At 43.0% G+C, this 17,068-nt stretch overlaps 21 non-coding genes and 8 pseudogenes across 21 annotated transcripts; all 29 read right to left on the bottom strand.

The window, feature by feature from the left end:
* Positions 1 to 206: 206 nt before the first annotated feature.
* Positions 207 to 15,929, bottom strand: LOC148375746 (ribosome biogenesis protein BRX1 homolog pseudogene; annotated as a pseudogene).
* Positions 1,353 to 1,471, bottom strand: LOC148375774 (5S ribosomal RNA). Its single transcript, XR_015847794.1, has one exon. It is a non-coding gene; the product is annotated as a 5S ribosomal RNA (ribosomal RNA).
* On the bottom strand, positions 1,694 to 1,802 carry LOC148375773 (5S ribosomal RNA; annotated as a pseudogene).
* Positions 2,025 to 2,143, bottom strand: LOC148375772 (5S ribosomal RNA). The gene has a single exon (XR_015847988.1). It is a non-coding gene; the product is annotated as a 5S ribosomal RNA (ribosomal RNA).
* Positions 2,366 to 2,484, bottom strand: LOC148375771 (5S ribosomal RNA; annotated as a pseudogene).
* LOC148375770 (5S ribosomal RNA) lies at positions 2,707 to 2,826 on the bottom strand. The gene has a single exon (XR_015848108.1). It is a non-coding gene; the product is annotated as a 5S ribosomal RNA (ribosomal RNA).
* On the bottom strand, positions 3,049 to 3,167 carry LOC148375769 (5S ribosomal RNA). The gene has a single exon (XR_015849199.1). It is a non-coding gene; the product is annotated as a 5S ribosomal RNA (ribosomal RNA).
* LOC148375768 (5S ribosomal RNA) lies at positions 3,391 to 3,509 on the bottom strand. The gene has a single exon (XR_015849198.1). It is a non-coding gene; the product is annotated as a 5S ribosomal RNA (ribosomal RNA).
* On the bottom strand, positions 3,732 to 3,848 carry LOC148375767 (5S ribosomal RNA). Its single transcript, XR_015848130.1, has one exon. It is a non-coding gene; the product is annotated as a 5S ribosomal RNA (ribosomal RNA).
* Positions 4,071 to 4,189, bottom strand: LOC148375766 (5S ribosomal RNA). Its single transcript, XR_015847937.1, has one exon. It is a non-coding gene; the product is annotated as a 5S ribosomal RNA (ribosomal RNA).
* LOC148375765 (5S ribosomal RNA) lies at positions 4,434 to 4,552 on the bottom strand. Its single transcript, XR_015847330.1, has one exon. It is a non-coding gene; the product is annotated as a 5S ribosomal RNA (ribosomal RNA).
* LOC148375764 (5S ribosomal RNA) lies at positions 4,775 to 4,893 on the bottom strand. Its single transcript, XR_015849458.1, has one exon. It is a non-coding gene; the product is annotated as a 5S ribosomal RNA (ribosomal RNA).
* LOC148375763 (5S ribosomal RNA) lies at positions 5,116 to 5,224 on the bottom strand (annotated as a pseudogene).
* On the bottom strand, positions 5,447 to 5,565 carry LOC148375762 (5S ribosomal RNA). The gene has a single exon (XR_015849197.1). It is a non-coding gene; the product is annotated as a 5S ribosomal RNA (ribosomal RNA).
* On the bottom strand, positions 5,788 to 5,906 carry LOC148375761 (5S ribosomal RNA). The gene has a single exon (XR_015849389.1). It is a non-coding gene; the product is annotated as a 5S ribosomal RNA (ribosomal RNA).
* On the bottom strand, positions 6,128 to 6,246 carry LOC148375760 (5S ribosomal RNA). Its single transcript, XR_015849457.1, has one exon. It is a non-coding gene; the product is annotated as a 5S ribosomal RNA (ribosomal RNA).
* Positions 6,469 to 6,587, bottom strand: LOC148375759 (5S ribosomal RNA). Its single transcript, XR_015849196.1, has one exon. It is a non-coding gene; the product is annotated as a 5S ribosomal RNA (ribosomal RNA).
* On the bottom strand, positions 6,810 to 6,928 carry LOC148375758 (5S ribosomal RNA). The gene has a single exon (XR_015849195.1). It is a non-coding gene; the product is annotated as a 5S ribosomal RNA (ribosomal RNA).
* On the bottom strand, positions 7,147 to 7,255 carry LOC148375757 (5S ribosomal RNA; annotated as a pseudogene).
* LOC148375756 (5S ribosomal RNA) lies at positions 7,477 to 7,595 on the bottom strand. The gene has a single exon (XR_015849194.1). It is a non-coding gene; the product is annotated as a 5S ribosomal RNA (ribosomal RNA).
* Positions 7,818 to 7,926, bottom strand: LOC148375755 (5S ribosomal RNA; annotated as a pseudogene).
* On the bottom strand, positions 8,149 to 8,267 carry LOC148375754 (5S ribosomal RNA). Its single transcript, XR_015847795.1, has one exon. It is a non-coding gene; the product is annotated as a 5S ribosomal RNA (ribosomal RNA).
* LOC148375753 (5S ribosomal RNA) lies at positions 8,489 to 8,597 on the bottom strand (annotated as a pseudogene).
* LOC148375752 (5S ribosomal RNA) lies at positions 8,820 to 8,938 on the bottom strand. The gene has a single exon (XR_015847411.1). It is a non-coding gene; the product is annotated as a 5S ribosomal RNA (ribosomal RNA).
* Positions 9,159 to 9,277, bottom strand: LOC148375751 (5S ribosomal RNA). The gene has a single exon (XR_015849193.1). It is a non-coding gene; the product is annotated as a 5S ribosomal RNA (ribosomal RNA).
* Positions 9,500 to 9,618, bottom strand: LOC148375750 (5S ribosomal RNA). Its single transcript, XR_015847453.1, has one exon. It is a non-coding gene; the product is annotated as a 5S ribosomal RNA (ribosomal RNA).
* LOC148375749 (5S ribosomal RNA) lies at positions 9,840 to 9,948 on the bottom strand (annotated as a pseudogene).
* On the bottom strand, positions 10,171 to 10,289 carry LOC148375748 (5S ribosomal RNA). Its single transcript, XR_015847637.1, has one exon. It is a non-coding gene; the product is annotated as a 5S ribosomal RNA (ribosomal RNA).
* On the bottom strand, positions 10,512 to 10,630 carry LOC148375747 (5S ribosomal RNA). Its single transcript, XR_015849192.1, has one exon. It is a non-coding gene; the product is annotated as a 5S ribosomal RNA (ribosomal RNA).
* Positions 15,930 to 17,068: the final 1,139 nt, after the last annotated feature.

Genomic DNA, 17,068 nt, shown 5'->3' with positions numbered 1-17,068 from the left:
TTGCAAACAGGTTGTGAAAGAATGCAAATCCGTCCAAAAGGGGCTTCTCCGAGGCCAGAAAAAATACCAAAAAGTTTGCTGGAAGTAAAAAGCTTACAGCACCTGGTATTCCCAGGCGGTCTCCCATCCAAGTACTAACCAGGCCCGACCCTGCTTAGCTTCCGAGATCGGACGAGATTTTTTTACTTGAAACTGACTTTCACCCAAAGGTTTAAGATTTTTATGCCAGTACTTTTTTTTGGTCTGAAAATGTACAAAACATCAAAAGCAGAAATGAAGCTTCGTTCGAAACATGACAAAAAGCAACTTGATATGTTGCACACACTAAAAAAAACATGAAGTTAATAAATGTACTTTCAACTCTCTCCCTGTCACTTAACAGTCCGTCCATTTACAGGCGGGCCTTCTGCATCCGGTTCCTTTTAAACATTTTGCCCTTCTTTTTAGTTGTTGAAACGCGTTCGGGCGGCTCTGTCTCAATCACGACCGGTTTCTCAGGTGCCGGCGTATCGAAGACGCTGTCGGTCACATCGCTGACAATCTCTGGCTTGATCTCGGCCTTCTTCATCTTCTGCATCTCCTTCACGACCTGCCTCTCACGCACACGGGCCGCTGCTGCTATGCGGAGCTCGCGCCGGTGCCTATTTGGCGACTTGAAGTTTGGGTTTTCATAAAGCGTTGGTCCCCCGAAGCTTCCTTGAAACATTTTTATGAGGTTTAAAACGAAGCGTGGTCCGATTTCCACGAGCGCTGCATCCTCCTCAATGATCTGGTAGTTTCTGAACCAAATCCTTTCGTCCACAATAGTGAAGGTGAAGACATGGTCTACAAAGGGTTGGCTTTTTGGGTGATAATGTGGCGTAGAAAACGTCTGTATAAAAAGCTCTTTCAGTAATGCGTAATGAGGCTCCTTGTCGAATGTAGGATCGAAGGACAGAAGCGGTCTGGAACCTTTCAGGCAATTCCCAGTCATCTTGAGCTCAGCCAGAGTGTGAATATTCTGAACCAGGAATTTGGCAGATGGCCCGTTAGGAGTATTTGATATCCACATGTAGAGATCTTGTTTCTTCTTGGCTTCAAAAAATAGGCACTTATTGCAGTTCTTCATCTCACATACCTCATTGATCACAAATAACTTGTCTTTTCTGTCCATTTTGGTATCTGCTTTTGAATGTGGCATGATGCTCCTCATGTCTTGCATCAAATGTCGCGTTCTGTAGTCAACACCTCTCGATGAGAAGATGAGAACCCTTTCCTTGTTGGTCCATTTTCCCATAGAAACTGGAGGCGGAACAGTGAATTCATCCCTCTTCTCCTCTTGTTTATCAGCAGTGTCTTTGCTGGAAGTAAAAAGCTTACAGCACCTGGTATTCCCAGGCGGTCTCCCATCCAAGTACTAACCAGGCCCGACCCTGCTTAGTTTCCGAGATCGGACGAGATCGGGCCTGTTCAGGGTAGTATGGCCGTAAGCGAAAGAAGAGGGTGAATTTTCAGTATTTATAATCAACACCGCGGAAGTTGCAACTCCACTGTTTGGCATGAGGGGTAGCCATTTATAGAACAACAGGGGTTTAATATGTGCGTAATTCTTCATTTATTTGTTTTGCAAACAGGTTGTGAAAGAATGCAAATCCGCCCAAAAGGGGCTGCTCCGAGGCCAGAAAAAATACCAAAAAGTTTGCTGGAAGTAAAAAGCTTACAGCACCTGGTATTCCCAGGCGGTCTCCCATCCAAGTACTAACCAGGCCCGACCCTGCTTAGCTTCCGAGATCGGGCGTGTTCAGGGTAGTATGGCCGTAAGCGAAAGAAGAGGGTGAATTTTCAGTATCTATAATCAACACCGCGGAAGTTGCAACTCCACTGTTTGCCAAGAGGGGTAGCCATTTATAGAACAACAGGGGTTTAATATGTGTGTAATTCTTCATTTATTTGTTTTGCAAACAGGTTGTGAAAGAATGCAAATCCGTCCAAAAGGGGCTGCTCCGAGGCCAGAAAAAATACCAAAAAGTTTGCTGGAAGTAAAAAGCTTACCGCACCTGGTATTCCCAGGCGGTCTCCCATCCAAGTACTAACCAGGCCCGACCCTGCTTAGCTTCCGAGATCGGACGAGATCGGGCGTGTTCGGGGTAGTATGGCCGTAAGCGAAAGAAGAGGGAGAATTTTTAGTATTTATAATTACACCACGGAAGTTGCAACGCCACTGTGTGCCAAGAGGGGTAGCAAATTATAAAACAACAGTGGTTTAATATGAGTGTAATTCTTCATTTATTTGTTTTGCAAAAAGGTTGTGAAAGAATGCTGTATCCATCCAAAAGGGGCTGCTCCGAGGCCAGAAAAAAACCCAAAAACTTTGCTGGAAGTAAAAAGCTTACAGCACCTGGTATTCCCAGGCTGTCTCCCAACCAAGTACTAACCAGGCTCGACCCTGCTTAGCTTCTGAGATCGGACGAGATCGGGCGTGTTCAGGGTAGTATGGCCGTAAGCGAAATAAGAGGGAGAATTTCCAGTATTTATATTCAACACTGCGGAAGTTGCAGCGCCACTGTTTGCCAAGAGGGGTAGCCAATTATAAAACAACAGGGGTTTAATATGTGTGTAATTCTTCATTTATTTGTTTTGCAAAAAGGTTGTGAAAGAATGCAAATCCGTCCAAAAGGGGCTGCTCCGAAGCCAGAAAAAATACCAAAAACTTTGCTGGAAGTAAAAAGCTTACAGCACCTGGTATTCCCAGGCGTTCTCCCATCCAAGTACTAACCAGGCCCGACCCTGCTTAGCTTCCGAGATCGGTCAGAGATCGGGCGTGTTCAGGGTAGTATGGCCGTAAGCGAAAGAAGAGGGTGAATTTTCAGTATTTATAATCAACACCGCGGAAGTTGCAACGCCACTGTTTGCCAAGAGGGGTAGCCATTTATAAAACAACAGGGGTTTAATATGTGTGTAATTCTTCATTTATTTGTTTTGCAAACAGGTTGTGAAAGAATGCAAATCCGTCCAAAAGGGGCTGCTCCGAGGCCAGAAAAAATACCAAAAAGTTTGCTGGAAGTAAAAAGCTTACAGCACCTGGTATTCCCAGGCGGTCTCCCATCCAAGTACTAACCAGGCCCGACCCTGCTTAGCTTCCGAGATCGGACGAGATCGGGCGTGTTCAGGGTAGTATGGCCGTAAGCGAAAGAAGAGGGAGAATTTTCAGTATTTATAATCAACACTGCGGAAGTTGCAGCGCCACTGTTTGCCAAGAGGGGTAGCCAATTATAAAACAACAGGGGTTTAATATGGGCGTAATTCTTCATTTATTTGTTTTGCAAACCGGTTGTGAAAGAATGCTGTATCCGTCCAAAAGGGGCTGCTCCGAGGCCAGAAAAACTACTAAAAAGTTTGCTGGAAGTAAAAAGCTTACAGCACCTGGTATTCCCAGGCGGTCTCCCATCCAAGTACTAACCAGGCCCGACCCTGCTTAGCTTCCGAGATCGGACGAGATCGGGCGTGTTCAGGGTAGTATGGCCGTAAGCGAAAGTCGACGGAGAATTTTTAGTATTTATAATCAACACCGCGGAAGTTGCAGCGCCACTGTTTGCCAAGAGGGGTAGCCAATTATAAAACAACAGGGGTTTAATATGTGTGTAATTCTTCATTTATATGTTTTGCAAACCGGTTGTGAAAGAATGCAAATCCGTCCAAAAGGGGCTGCTCCGAGGCCAGAAAAAATACCAAAAAGTTTGCTGGAAGTAAAAAGCTTACAGCACCTGGTATTCCCAGGCGGTCTCCCATCCAAGTACTAACCAGGCCCGACTGCTTAGCTTCCGAGATCGGACGAGATCGGGCGTGTTCAGGGTAGTATGGCCGTAAGCGAGAGAAGAGCGTGAATTTTCAGTATTTATAATCAACACCGCGGAAGTTGCAACGCCACTGTTTGCCAAGAGGGGTAGCCATTTATAAAACAACAGGGGTTTAATATGTGTGTAATTCTTCATTTATTTGTTTTGCAAACAGGTTGTGAAAGAATGCAAATCCGTCCAAAAGGGGCTGCTCCGAGGCCAGAAAAAATACCAAAAAGTTTGCTGGAAGTAAAAAGCTTACAGCACCTGGTATTCCCAGGAGGTCTCCCATCCAAGTACTAACCAGGCCCGACCCTGCTTAGCTTCCGAGATCGGACGAGATCGGGCGTGTTCAGGGTAGTATGGCCGTAAGCGAAAGAAGAGGGTGAATTTTTAGTATTTATAATCAACACCGCGGAAGTTGCAACTCCACTGTTTGCCAAGAGGGGTAGCCATTTATAGAACAACAGGGGTTTAATAATAATAATAATAATAATAATAATATGTGTAATTCTTCATTTATTTGTTTTGCAAACAGGTTGTGAAAGAATGCAAATCCGTCCAAAAGGGGCTGCTCCGAGGCCAGAAAAAATACCAAAAAGTTTGCTGGAAGTAAAAAGCTTACAGCACCTGGTATTCCCAGGCGGTCTCCCATCCAAGTACTAACCAGGCCCGACCCTGCTTAGCTACCGAGATCGGACGAGATCGGGCGTGTTCAGGGTAGTATGGCCGTAAGCGAAAGAAGAAGGTGGATTTTCAGTATTTATAATCAACACCGCGGAAGTTGCAACTCCACTGTGTGCCAAGAGGGGTAGCAAATTATAAAACAACAGTGGTTTAATATGTGTGTAATTCTTCATTTATTTGTTTTGCAAAAAGGTTGTGAAAGAATGCAAATCCGTCCAAAAGGGGCTGCTCCGAGGCCAGAAAAAATACCAAAAAGCTTGCTGGAAGTAAAAAGCTTACAGCACCTGGTATTCCCAGGCGGTCTCCCATCCAAGTACTAACCGGGCCCGACCCTGCTTAGCTTCCGAGATCGGACGAGATCGGGCGTGTTCAGGGTAGTATGGCCGTAAGCGAAAGAAGAGGGTGAATTTTCAGTATTTATAATCAACACCGCGGAAGTTGCAACTCCACTGTTTGCCAAGAGGGGTAGCCATTTATAGAACAACAGGGGTTTAATATGTGCGTAATTCTTCATTTATTTGTTTTGCAAACAGGTTGTGAAAGAATGCAAATCCGTCCAAAAGGGGCTGCTCCGAGGCCAGAAAAAATACCAAAAAGTTTGCTGGAAGTAAAAAGCTTACAGCACCTGGTATTCCCAGGCGGTCTCCCATCCAAGTACTAACCAGGCCCGACCCTGCTTAGCTTCCGAGATCGGGCGTGTTCAGGGTAGTATGGCCGTAAGCGAAAGAAGAGGGTGGATTTTCACTATTTATAATCAACACCGCGGAAGTTGCAACGCCACTGTTTGCCAAGAGGGGTAGCCATTTATAAAACAACAGGGGTTTAATATGTGTGTAATTCTTCATTTATTTGTTTTGCAAACAGGTTGTGAAAGAATGCAAATCCGTCCAAAAGGGGCTGCTCCGAGGCCAGAAAAAATACCAAAAAGTTTGCTGGAAGTAAAAAGCTTACAGCACCTGGTATTCCCAGGCGGTCTCCCATCCAAGTACTAACCAGGCCCGACCCTGCTTAGCTTCCGAGATCGGACGAGATCGGGCGTGTTCAGGGTAGTATGGCCGTAAGCGAGAGAAGAGGGTGAATTTTCAGTATTTATAATCAACACCGCGGAAGTTGCAACCCCACTGTTTGCCAAGAGGGGTAGCAAATTATAAAACAACAATGGTTTAATATGTTCGTATTTCTTCATTTATTTGTTTTGCAAAAAGGTTGTGAAAGAATGCAAATCCGTCCAAAAGGGGCTGCTCCGAGGCCAGAAAAAATACCAAAAAGTTTGCTGGAAGTAAAAAGCTTACAGCACCTGGTATTCCCAGGCGGTCTCCCATCCAAGTACTAACCAGGCCCGACCCTGCTTAGCTTCCGAGATCGGACGAGATCGGGAGTGTTCAGGGTAGTATGGCCGTAAGCGAAAGAATAAGGAGAATTTTCAGTATTTATAATCACACCACGGAAGTTGCAACGCCACTGTGTGCCAAGAGGGGTAGCCATTTATAAAACAATAGGGGTTTAATATGTGTGTAATTCTTCATTTATTTGTTTTGCAAAAAGGTTGTGAAAGAATGCAAATCCGTCCAAAAGGGGCTGCTCCGAGGCCAGAAAAAATACCAAAAAGCTTGCTGGAAGTAAAAAGCTTACAGCACCTGGTATTCCCAGGCGGTCTCCCATCCAAGTACTAACCGGGCCCGACCCTGCTTAGCTTCCGAGATCGGACGAGATCGGGCGTGTTCAGGGTAGTATGGCCGTAAGCGAAAGAAGAGGGTGAATTTTCAGTATTTATAATCAACACCGCGGAAGTTGCAACTCCACTGTTTGCCAAGAGGGGTAGCAATTTATAGAACAACAGGGGTTTAATATGTGCGTAATTCTTCATTTATTTGTTTTGCAAACAGGTTGTGAAAGAATGCAAATCCGTCCAAAAGGGGCTGCTCCGAGGCCAGAAAAAATACCAAAAAGTTTGCTGGAAGTAAAAAGCTTACAGCACCTGGTATTCCCAGGCGGTCTCCCATCCAAGTACTAACCAGGCCCGACCCTGCTTAGCTTCCGAGATCGGACGAGATCGGGCGTGTTCAGGGTAGTATGGCCGTAAGCAAAAGAAGAGAGTGAATTTTCAGTATTTATAATCAACACCGCGGAAGTTGCAACTCCACTGTGTGCCAAGAGGGGTAGCAAATTATAAAACAACAGTGGTTTAATATGTGTGTAATTCTTCATTTATTTGTTTTGCAAAAAGGTTGTGAAAGAATGCAAATCCGTCCAAAAGGGGCTGCTCCGAGGCCAGAAAAAATACCAAAAAGCTTGCTGGAAGTAAAAAGCTTACAGCACCTGGTATTCCCAGGCGGTCTCCCATCCAAGTACTAACCAGGCCCGACCCTGCTTAGCTTCCGAGATCGGACGAGATCGGGCGTGTTCAGGGTAGTATGGCCGTAAGCGAATGAGGTGAATTTTCAGTATTTATAATCAACACCGCGGAAGTTGCAACGCCACTGTTTGCCAAGAGGGGTAACAATTTATAAAACAACAGGGGTTTAATATGTGTGTAATTCTTCATTTATTTGTTTTGCAAACAGGTTGTGAAATAATGCAAATCCGTCCAAATGGGGCTGCTCCGAGGCCAGAAAAAATACCAAAAAGCTTGCTGGAAGTAAAAAGCTTACAGCACCTGGTATTCCCAGGCGGTCTCCCATCCAAGTACTAACCAGGCCCGACCCTGCTTAGCTTCCGAGATCGGGCGTGTTCAGGGTAGTATGGCCGTAAGCGAAAGAAGAGGGAGAATTTTTAGTATTTATAATTACACCACGGAAGTTGCAACGCCACTGTGTGCCAAGAGGGGTAGCAAATTATAAAACAACAGTGGTTTAATATGTGTGTAATTCTTCATTTATCTGTTTTGCAAAAAGGTTGTGAAAGAATGCAAATCCGTCCAAAAGGGGCTGCTCCGAGGCCAGAAAAAATACCAAAAAGTTTGCTGGAAGTAAAAAGCTTACAGCACCTGGTATTCCCAGGCGGTCTCCCATCCAAGTACTAACCAGGCCCGACCCTGCTTAGCTTCCGAGATCGGACGAGATCGGGCGTGTTCAGGGTAGTATGGCCGTAAGCGAGAGAAGGGGGTGAATTTTCAGTATTTATAATCAACACCGCGGAAGTTGCAACCCCACTGTTTGCCAAGAGGGGTAGCAAATTATAAAACAACAATGGTTTAATATGTTCGTATTTCTTCATTTATTTGTTTTGCAAAAAGGTTGTGAAAGAATGCAAATCCGTCCAAAAGGGGCTGCTCCGAGGCCAGAAAAAATACCAAAAAGTTTGCTGGAAGTAAAAAGCTTACAGCACCTGGTATTCCCAGGCGGTCTCCCATCCAAGTACTAACCAGGCCCGACCCTGCTTAGCTTCCGAGATCGGGCGTGTTCAGGGTAGTATGGCCGTAAGCGAAAGAAGAGGGTGGATTTTCACTATTTATAATCAACACCGCGGAAGTTGCAACTCCACTGTTTGCCAAGAGGGGTAGCCATTTATAAAACAACAGGGGTTTAATATGTGTGTAATTCTTCATTTATTTGTTTTGCAAACAGGTTGTGAAAGAATGCAAATCCGTCCAAAAGGGGCTGCTCCGAGGCCAGAAAAAATACCAAAAAGCTTGCTGGAAGTAAAAAGCTTACAGCACCTGGTATTCCCAGGCGGTCTCCCATCCAAGTACTAACCAGGCCTGACCCTGCTTAGCTTCCGAGATCGGACGAGATCGGGAGTGTTCAGGGTAGTATGGCCGTAAGCGAAAGAATAAGGAGAATTTTCAGTATTTATAATCACACCACGGAAGTTGCAACGCCACTGTGTGCCAAGAGGGGTAGCCATTTATAAAACAATAGGGGTTTAATATGTGTGTAATTCTTCATTTATTTGTTTTGCAAAAAGGTTGTGAAAGAATGCAAATCCGTCCAAAAGGGGCTGCTCCGAGGCCAGAAAAAATACCAAAAAGCTTGCTGGAAGTAAAAAGCTTACAGCACCTGGTATTCCCAGGCGGTCTCCCATCCAAGTACTAACCAGGCCCGACCCTGCTTAGCTTCCGAGATCGGGCGTGTTCAGGGTAGTATGGCCGTAAGCGAAAGAAGAGGGTGAATTTTCAGTATTTATAATCAACACCGTGGAAGTTGCAACTCCACTGTTTGCCAAGAGGGGTAGCCATTTATAAAACAACAGGGGTTTAATATGTGTGTAATTCTTCATTTATTTGTTTTGCAAACAGGTTGTGAAAGAATGCAAATCCGTCCAAAAGGGGCTGCTCCGAGGCCAGAAAAAATACCAAAAAGCTTGCTGGAAGTAAAAAGCTTACAGCACCTGGTATTCCCAGGCGGTCTCCCATCCAAGTACTAACCAGGCCCGACCCTGCTTAGCTTCCGAGATCGGACGAGATCGGGCGTTTTCAGGGTAGTATGGCCGTAAGCGAAAGAAGAGGGTGAATTTTCAGTATTTATAATCAACACCGCGGAAGTTGCAACTCCACTGTTTGCCAAGAGGGGTAGCCATTTATAGAACAACAGGGGTTTAATATGTGTAATTCTTCATTTATTTGTTTTGCAAACAGGTTGTGAAAGAATGCAAATCCGTCCAAAAGGGGCTGCTCCGAGGCCAGAAAAAATACCAAAAAGTTTGCTGGAAGTAAAAAGCTTACAGCACCTGGTATTCCCAGGCGGTCTCCCATCCAAGTACTAACCAGGCCCGACCCTGCTTAGCTTCCGAGATCGGACGAGATCGGGCGTGTTCAGGGTAGTATGGCCGTAAGCGAGAGAAGGGGGTGAATTTTCAGTATTTATAATCAACACCGCGGAAGTTGCAACCCCACTGTTTGCCAAGAGGGGTAGCAAATTATAAAACAACAATGGTTTAATATGTTCGTATTTCTTCATTTATTTGTTTTGCAAAAAGGTTGTGAAAGAATGCAAATCCGTCCAAAAGGGGCTGCTCCGAGGCCAGAAAAAATACCAAAAAGTTTGCTGGAAGTAAAACGCTTACAGCACCGGGTATTCCCAGGCGGTCTCCCATCCAAGTACTAACCAGGCCCGACCCTGCTTAGCTTCCGAGATCGGACGAGATCGGGCGTGTTCAGGGTAGTATGGCCGTAAGCGAAAGAAGAGGGAGAATTTTTAGTATTTATAATTACACCACGGAAGTTGCAACGCCACTGTGTGCCAAGAGGGGTAGCAAATTATAAAACAACAGTGGTTTAATATGTGTGTAATTCTTCATTTATTTGTTTTGCAAACAGGTTGTGAAAGAATGCAAATCCGTCCAAAAGGGGCTGCTCCGAGGCCAGAAAAAATACCAAAAAGTTTGCTGGAAGTAAAAAGCTTACAGCACCTGGTATTCCCAGGCGGTCTCCCATCCAAGTACTAACCAGGCCCGACCCTGCTTAGCTTCCGAGATCGGGCGTGTTCAGGGTAGTATGGCCGTAAGCGAAAGAAGAGGGTGAATTTTCAGTATCTATAATCAACACCGCGGAAGTTGCAACTCCACTGTTTGCCAAGAGGGGTAGCCATTTATAGAACAACAGGGGTTTAATATGTGTGTAATTCTTCATTTATTTGTTTTGCAAACAGGTTGTGAAAGAATGCAAATCCGTCCAAAAGGGGCTGCTCCGAGGCCAGAAAAAATACCAAAAAGTTTGCTGGAAGTAAAAAGCTTACCGCACCTGGTATTCCCAGGAGGTCTCCCATCCAAGTACTAACCAGGCCCGACCCTGCTTAGCTTCCGAGATCGGACGAGATCGGGCGTGTTCAGGGTAGTATGGCCGTAAGCGAGAGAAGAGGGTGAATTTTCAGTATTTATAATCAACACCGCGGAAGTTGCAACCCCACTGTTTGCCAAGAGGGGTAGCAAATTATAAAACAACAATGGTTTAATATGTTCGTATTTCTTCATTTATTTGTTTTGCAAAAAGGTTGTGAAAGAATGCAAATCCGTCCAAAAGGGGCTGCTCCGAGGCCAGAAAAAATACCAAAAAGTTTGCTGGAAGTAAAAAGCTTACAGCACCTGGTATTCCCAGGCGGTCTCCCATCCAAGTACTAACCAGGCCCGACCCTGCTTAGCTTCCGAGATCGGACGAGATCGGGCGTGTTCAGGGTAGTATGGCCGTAAGCGAAAGAAGAGGGTGGATTTTCAGTATTTATAATCAACACCGCGGAAGTTGCAACTCCACTGTGTGCCAAGAGGGGTAGCAAATTATAAAACAACAGTGGTTTAATATGTGTGTAATTCTTCATTTATTTGTTTTGCAAAAAGGTTGTGAAAGAATGCAACTCCGTCCAAAAGGGGATGCTCCGAGGCCAGAAAAAATACCAAAAAGTTTGATGGAAGTAAAAAGCTTACAGCACCTGGTATTCCCAGGCGGTCTCCCATCCAAGTACTAACCAGGCCCGACCCTGCTTAGCTTCCGAGATCGGACGAGATTTTTTTTTTTTTTTTTTTTTTTTCTTCTTTTTTTCTTCCCTCTTCTTCTAACAAAATAGCAAAAACTTTGCTGGAAGTAAAAAGCTTACAGCACCTGGTATTCCCAGGCGGTCTCCCATCCAAGTACTAACCAGGCCCGACCCTGCTTAGCTTCCGAGATCGGACGAGATCTTTTTTTTTTTTTATTCTTTTTTTCTTCACTTTCTCTAAAAAACAAACAGGCACATTGATTACATCACATCTGGTAAAATTATTCTTACACCCTCCCAAGTTATTTGCACAAAAGGATTAGTAAGAACAAATATTTTGTTAAAAACCTCTAAAATTCCGTTATTATTAAAATAGACATACAGTGCTTCCATTATTCTTTTCAATTTGCTTTCAAACAGTTTGCATATATCCAGTTTCCGTCCTTTATTCTTCAAAACCGTTCTTCTTACCCACACTGTATGCCTAGCCACTGACAAAACTATATTGAGTGCCTGGTTATTTTTTCCTTTTTTACCTTGTATCATCCCAAATAAAAACATCTTCTCCCAATTTTCATCAACATACTGCTCATTCTGTCCAAAACCTTTCGTCATTTCCTTAAGCACTGCGGTCAGTTTTTTCAGTTCTTCACAGTTAAAGAACATATGCTTTAAGCCCTCTTTCTCCTTCTTGCATATTTTGCATGTTTCATCCCTCGCAAGTCCCATCTTAAAAAGTCTCATTTCATTAAAAACACAGTTGTGGGCTAAAAGGAAATCAAAATTTTCTAACGAAGGGCATTTCAAACCGATTCTGATGTTTCTCCACACATCTTTTGTGTTAAAATCTACAAACATCTTTTCCCAATAAGAATTTGCTCTCGGTTGTATAAAAGCCATTTCTCTAAAAACAGAATAGAAGTCTTTTAAAACAAGAGCACTAAAAGGTGTCCCTGTGTCCTTCATCTCTATTCTCATTGGACCTTCCTCTTGTTTCTTTTCATTTCTTTCTATAATTGTCCACCATTCTTTAGGAACTGCTTTTTTTATTGTCATGTACTCATTCCTGATTTTTTCTTCATTACATTCGTCTACTGTTGCACCAATCTCGTCAATGAAAGCCTGAAATGGCAAGAATCCCGGTCTGACCTCGTACAAAAGATCTCTGATTTTTCGGAATCCTGCGTCAAACCAGTGCTTGTAAAAGTTCCCTCCTCCAATTCGTAAATTCGGATTTAAGAACAAGGGTTGATTTAAAATTTCTTCCTTTCCCTCCGGTTTAAAAACTACATGTCCTATAAAATCACTCCAAGCCCTTAAAACTTCCCTATAAAAGTCTGGGATGCCGTTTGTCATATATTCTTTTGTTTTCATCCACAAGGCTGAAGGCCCCATTTTAAAAGTTTTGTCTAAAAAGTATTCCAGAATTCGTGTCGATTCTTTGTCTCCCTCCCTCATGAAATTTTTAACAGTTTTTATTCTTAAAGCCTTCAGTCTTATGGATGGATCGAGCAATCCCAGACCGCCCTCCTCCACCCTTCCAATCAGAGTCTCATAGGCTATTTTAGCTGGCTTACCATCCCAAATAAAATCAGTCACATACTGCTTCAGAGTTTTAACTGTGGGTAATGGCAAACACTCTGATCCAAGGACACTCCATATTTTGGATAAAAACAGTGTATTAACAACTAAAATTTTTCCCTTCAGAGTAAGACTTCTCCTTTTCCAAAATGCCAATCTATTTCTTATTTTCCCGATTGTCTCCTCCCACATCAGTTTCGTAGTTTCTTTTTCATTTGGTCCTATTCTCACCCCCAGAATTTAAAGGTTATCTTTTACTTCTTTAAAAGGCAGTGTCCTTGACAAGGCGGTTTGCTTTCCTAATTTTAAAATCTCAGTTTTGCCAACATTCATCCGAGCTCCTGAACCCCGGCTGTATATTTCTATGGCATCCAACGCTTTAAAAATGCTGTGCTCATCTTTTAAAATTAGGGTTGTGTCATCTGCATATTGATAAATTTTGGTTTCTGTGTTAAAATTCTTAAAACCTTCAATCTTTACCCCTTTTATTCCATTGTCAGCATTGATCGCAAGTCCTAAAGGTTCTGCAACCAAAGAGTAAAGTATTGCTGACAGTGGACAGCCCTGTCTTATTGACCTGGTTAAAGGAATAAAATCTGTTAAAAAACCATTGCATTTGACACAACTCTTGGCATCAGCGTAGAGACATCTCAGACACCGGATTATGTTTTCTCCAAAATCAAATCTTTCTAAAACCGCAAATAGAAAATCGTGCTCTACCCTATCAAACGCTTTTTCTAAGTCTGCATTAATTAAAAAGCCACTGACTCCTGCCTTCTCCATGTACCAGACTTTGTCCCTCACACCATTAACTGTGTCTGAGATGTTTCTGCCTATTACCGCATAAGCCTGGTTAGTTTGGATGACTGTTGGTAAGACCCGCTTCAGTCTGTTTGCCATTATCTTCGCCAAAATCTTGTAGTCACAATTTAAAAGGCTTATGGGTCTAAAATTCTGCAGCTCTTCCCTGTCCCCTTTCTTTTTATATATAATTTTAATTAAACCTCTTGACATCCTTGAGCTGAGAGCCCCTCCTTTCCACACTTCTTCATACATTTGTCTTAAAACAGGAACAAGAGAACCTTTAAAAACCTTGTAAAATTCACATGGTAAGCCATCCAGACCAGGACTCCTGCCGTTTTTCATCTCATCTATGGCTCTCTCTATTTCTTCACTATTGATGTCTCTATTGCACATTGTTTTATCTTCCTTACTTACTTTACTCTTAATATTATTCAATAAAAAATCTTTTGCACCCTCTTCCACACCTTGTTTTGAAAATAAGTTGGTATAGAATCTTTTTATTTCCTTTAAAATATTGTCCTTATCTGTCAATCTCTTTCCTTCTCCATTTTTAATACATTTAATTTCTTCCGTTTTCTGTCTGTTTTTTTCTAGTTCAAAAAAGAACTTTGTGCATCGTTCGCCTTCAATCATATATTTCGCTCTACTTCTTATCATAGCTCCCTGGAATTTCTCTTCTTCTATTTTTTTAAGTTCATCTTCTATCTCCATAATTTTATTCGTGTTTTCATTTTTCCCATCACTTTGTTTTAGTTCCTCTTCTAGTTCTTTTCGTAACTTTTCTTCTCTCCCCCTTTCCTGTCTTCTCAGTTTTTTACAAAACAAAATCGAATGTCTTTTAATATCATACTTTAGATTGTCCCACCATATTCCCAAGTTACTTTCATACTTTGTCATGTTCTTTATGCTGTTCACAATTATATTTTCTATTTCCATTTGATAAAAATTGTCTTTTAAGACTTTTGTATTTAAAATCCATACCCCCGGCCCCTTCTCTATTTTATTCAGATCTATATTAAAAACAATAAAGTCATGATCACTAAAATTACATCTTCTGTAGTAAATACTTTTAAAATTCTCCATAAAACTACTTTTTGCCAAAACAATATCAATTCTGCTTTGCTTAATTTCATCTAAAACAATTTGTCTTCTGCTAAACTTTCTAACTCCTTTATTCCTTTCTCTCCATACATCTATTAAATCGAGTTCTTCCATTACCTGTATTAGTTCCTTTCTTCCCCTTTCTGCTCTAAAAACTATATTATCTGCCACATCTTCTTTCTGTAGTGCTATATTAAAATCCCCAGCAACCACAGTTTCCCCCCAAGCCTCGATTAGAACTTTTAATTTCATAAAAAATTCAACTTTCTCTTTCTCTTCATTCGGTGCATGTATGTTACAAACATTCATTTTCTCATTACCTTCTCCAACACTTATAGTTAGTATTTTTCCTTTTTTATCATTATATATTTCTGTTACTTCCTCAACCATATTCCTTTTAATTAAAAAAGCCACTCCTCTACCTCTTCCCTCACAATTATTAAATAAAACCTCCCCATCCCATCGTTTTCTAAAATCCTCCGCTATCACACTTGTCCAGTTCGTTTCTTGCAATAAAATAATATCATTTTTCTCAGTCTCTCTGATTAACTTCTGTAATTTTTCGGGATTCACCCCTCCCCTCATGTTTATTGAAATAAAATTCCACCCCATTGAACTAAATAAGTAGCAGTAAATAATCCAAGTCAGACAAAACATAAAAACCAAAAATATATCATGTGCCACCATCATCCTGTAAAACCTCATATCTCCCTCCAGTTATTTCTGTTTGTTTTGCCTTTCTTCTTCTCTCCCGTGCTTGTAATACCTTGTCCGTGTCAATACTTGGTTTTAACCTTTTCCTCTTGCTCATAAAATTGCCCAACTTGTTTAAAACGTCACAGTTACCTTTTTTAACTTCATCCAATGGTTCTTCTTTAATTAGTTCCATGTGCGTCTGGGTCTCCTCTTCTCTCTGCTCCCTCTCCCCCACCGCCTCGGTCTCAACCGCTCCGGTTAAAATTTCGATGTCCATGCCTGAGTCCTCGCGCTCTGAGGCCTGTTGTCCAGGGGGTTGGGCACAGGGGGGATCTTCTACAGGTGCCGGCTCCTGGGAGGGACCCTCATCCCCCTCCTTTGATGTCTCCATGTTTATCTCTGACTCGTTTACTTCTCCCTCTTTCTCGGCAGAGGAAACACAAGTGCAGCGTGCGAGTGCACGGCAGCAGTCTGGGCATTTTAGAGCGTCGCACTCCCGGGCGTAGTGACCCTGCCGCGAGCACTCCCTGCACGTGAACTCCGGACACTCCCGCAGCACGTGACCAGGGTTCATGCACAACCGGCAGATTTTCACCTGCCGGTCGTGAATCACCCGGCAGTACAGGGGACCGTCCGGAGTCTCGAACCTGGTGGAGTACGGCAGGGAGGCCACATCCTTGGGGAATTTAGCTTTGATGAACCTCGTTCCGTCTTCTACGGATGTGCCCGGGTAGAAGCGCCGCCTCAATGGAAGGACAGGGTCCACTCCCCACCTCTGTAGCTTCTCCAGCACCTCTTCATCCGGTATGAACAGGGGCAGTTGCAAAAAGGAGACCATGATTTCGTTCACTTAAAGTCTTTTTGTCCGGATTAAATTTCCCTTGTATAAAAGACCTCCATCTAAAGCTTCGCACGCCTCCTCGTTTTCCAGCGTTGCTTCATATTGATTATTTTGCTTAGGCCGTAGTCCGAGTAGTTTCCCTGCACCCACCATCCTCTCAATTTCCTTAATTAAGTCAATTGGTGCTATGTTCTGACTCCCCTCTGTTTCTAAAAGCATTGTTAGTTCCCTCAAATATTTTCTTTGTCTTAGTCTTTTCACATTCCCCATATCTTTTTTTTCTTCTTGGTTATTCTTCTTTTCTTTATCACGTATGTTATGTTCCTTCCTTCTTCTCGCGTCCAGTCCATCGTCCATTTTATCTGCATCATTATTCCGTCCTTGCTCAAACAGATCCGTTGTTTTATTAATTGATCCGTTCATATTATTCTCATCCGCCTCACTTTCTTTCTCTTCACATCGAGCTACTTTGTTAGAATCATTGTCCATGCTCCTTTCCTTTGTGTCCAGTCCGATTTCATTCACAATTTTCGACTTTTTAAATACCTTGTTTGTAGCGTAGTTCTTCGACGTTGTTGGTTTCTCATTGTCGAGTGCCACCTCATTCCTTCTATCAGTCCCCGGAGGCAGATCTACAACTCGGCTGCTCGCCTCCACTCCTTGATTGACGCCACGCTGTCCGTCCATTGTCCTCTCAAAAAAGGAGAGAACCCAAAAAGGCTCCCCAGACAGACACCAAGTCCGCTGGGGACGCAAAAAACGAAAAAAGTAGACAAATCAAAGTACTTAAACTTTCAAATAAACCTTCAAAGTAAGAAAAACAAAGAATGGGGAGAGCCTTTCTCTCCCTACTGCAGCCGTCTACTCGCAATCACACACCTGCAAGTGGTTGCGTTCAGGGTAGTATGGCCGTAGGCAAAAGAAGAGGGTGAATTTTCAGTATTTATAATCAACACCGCGGAAGTTGCAACGCCACTGTTTGCCAAGAGGGGTAGCCATTTATAAAACAACAGGGGTTTAATATGTGCGTATTTCTTCGATTATTTGTTTTGCAAAAAGGTTGTGAAAGAATGCAAATCCGTCCAAAAGGGGCTGCTCCGAGGCCAGAAAAAATACCAAAAAGTTTGCTGGAAGTA

The sequence above is a fragment of the Urocampus carinirostris genome, chromosome 1 (genome assembly GCF_059441175.1).
Source record: "Urocampus carinirostris isolate Australia breed hairy pipefish chromosome 1, RoL_Ucar_1.0, whole genome shotgun sequence".
Taxonomy (NCBI): Eukaryota; Metazoa; Chordata; class Actinopteri; order Syngnathiformes; family Syngnathidae; genus Urocampus; species Urocampus carinirostris.
This window is presented reverse-complemented; position numbering and strand designations above follow the sequence as displayed.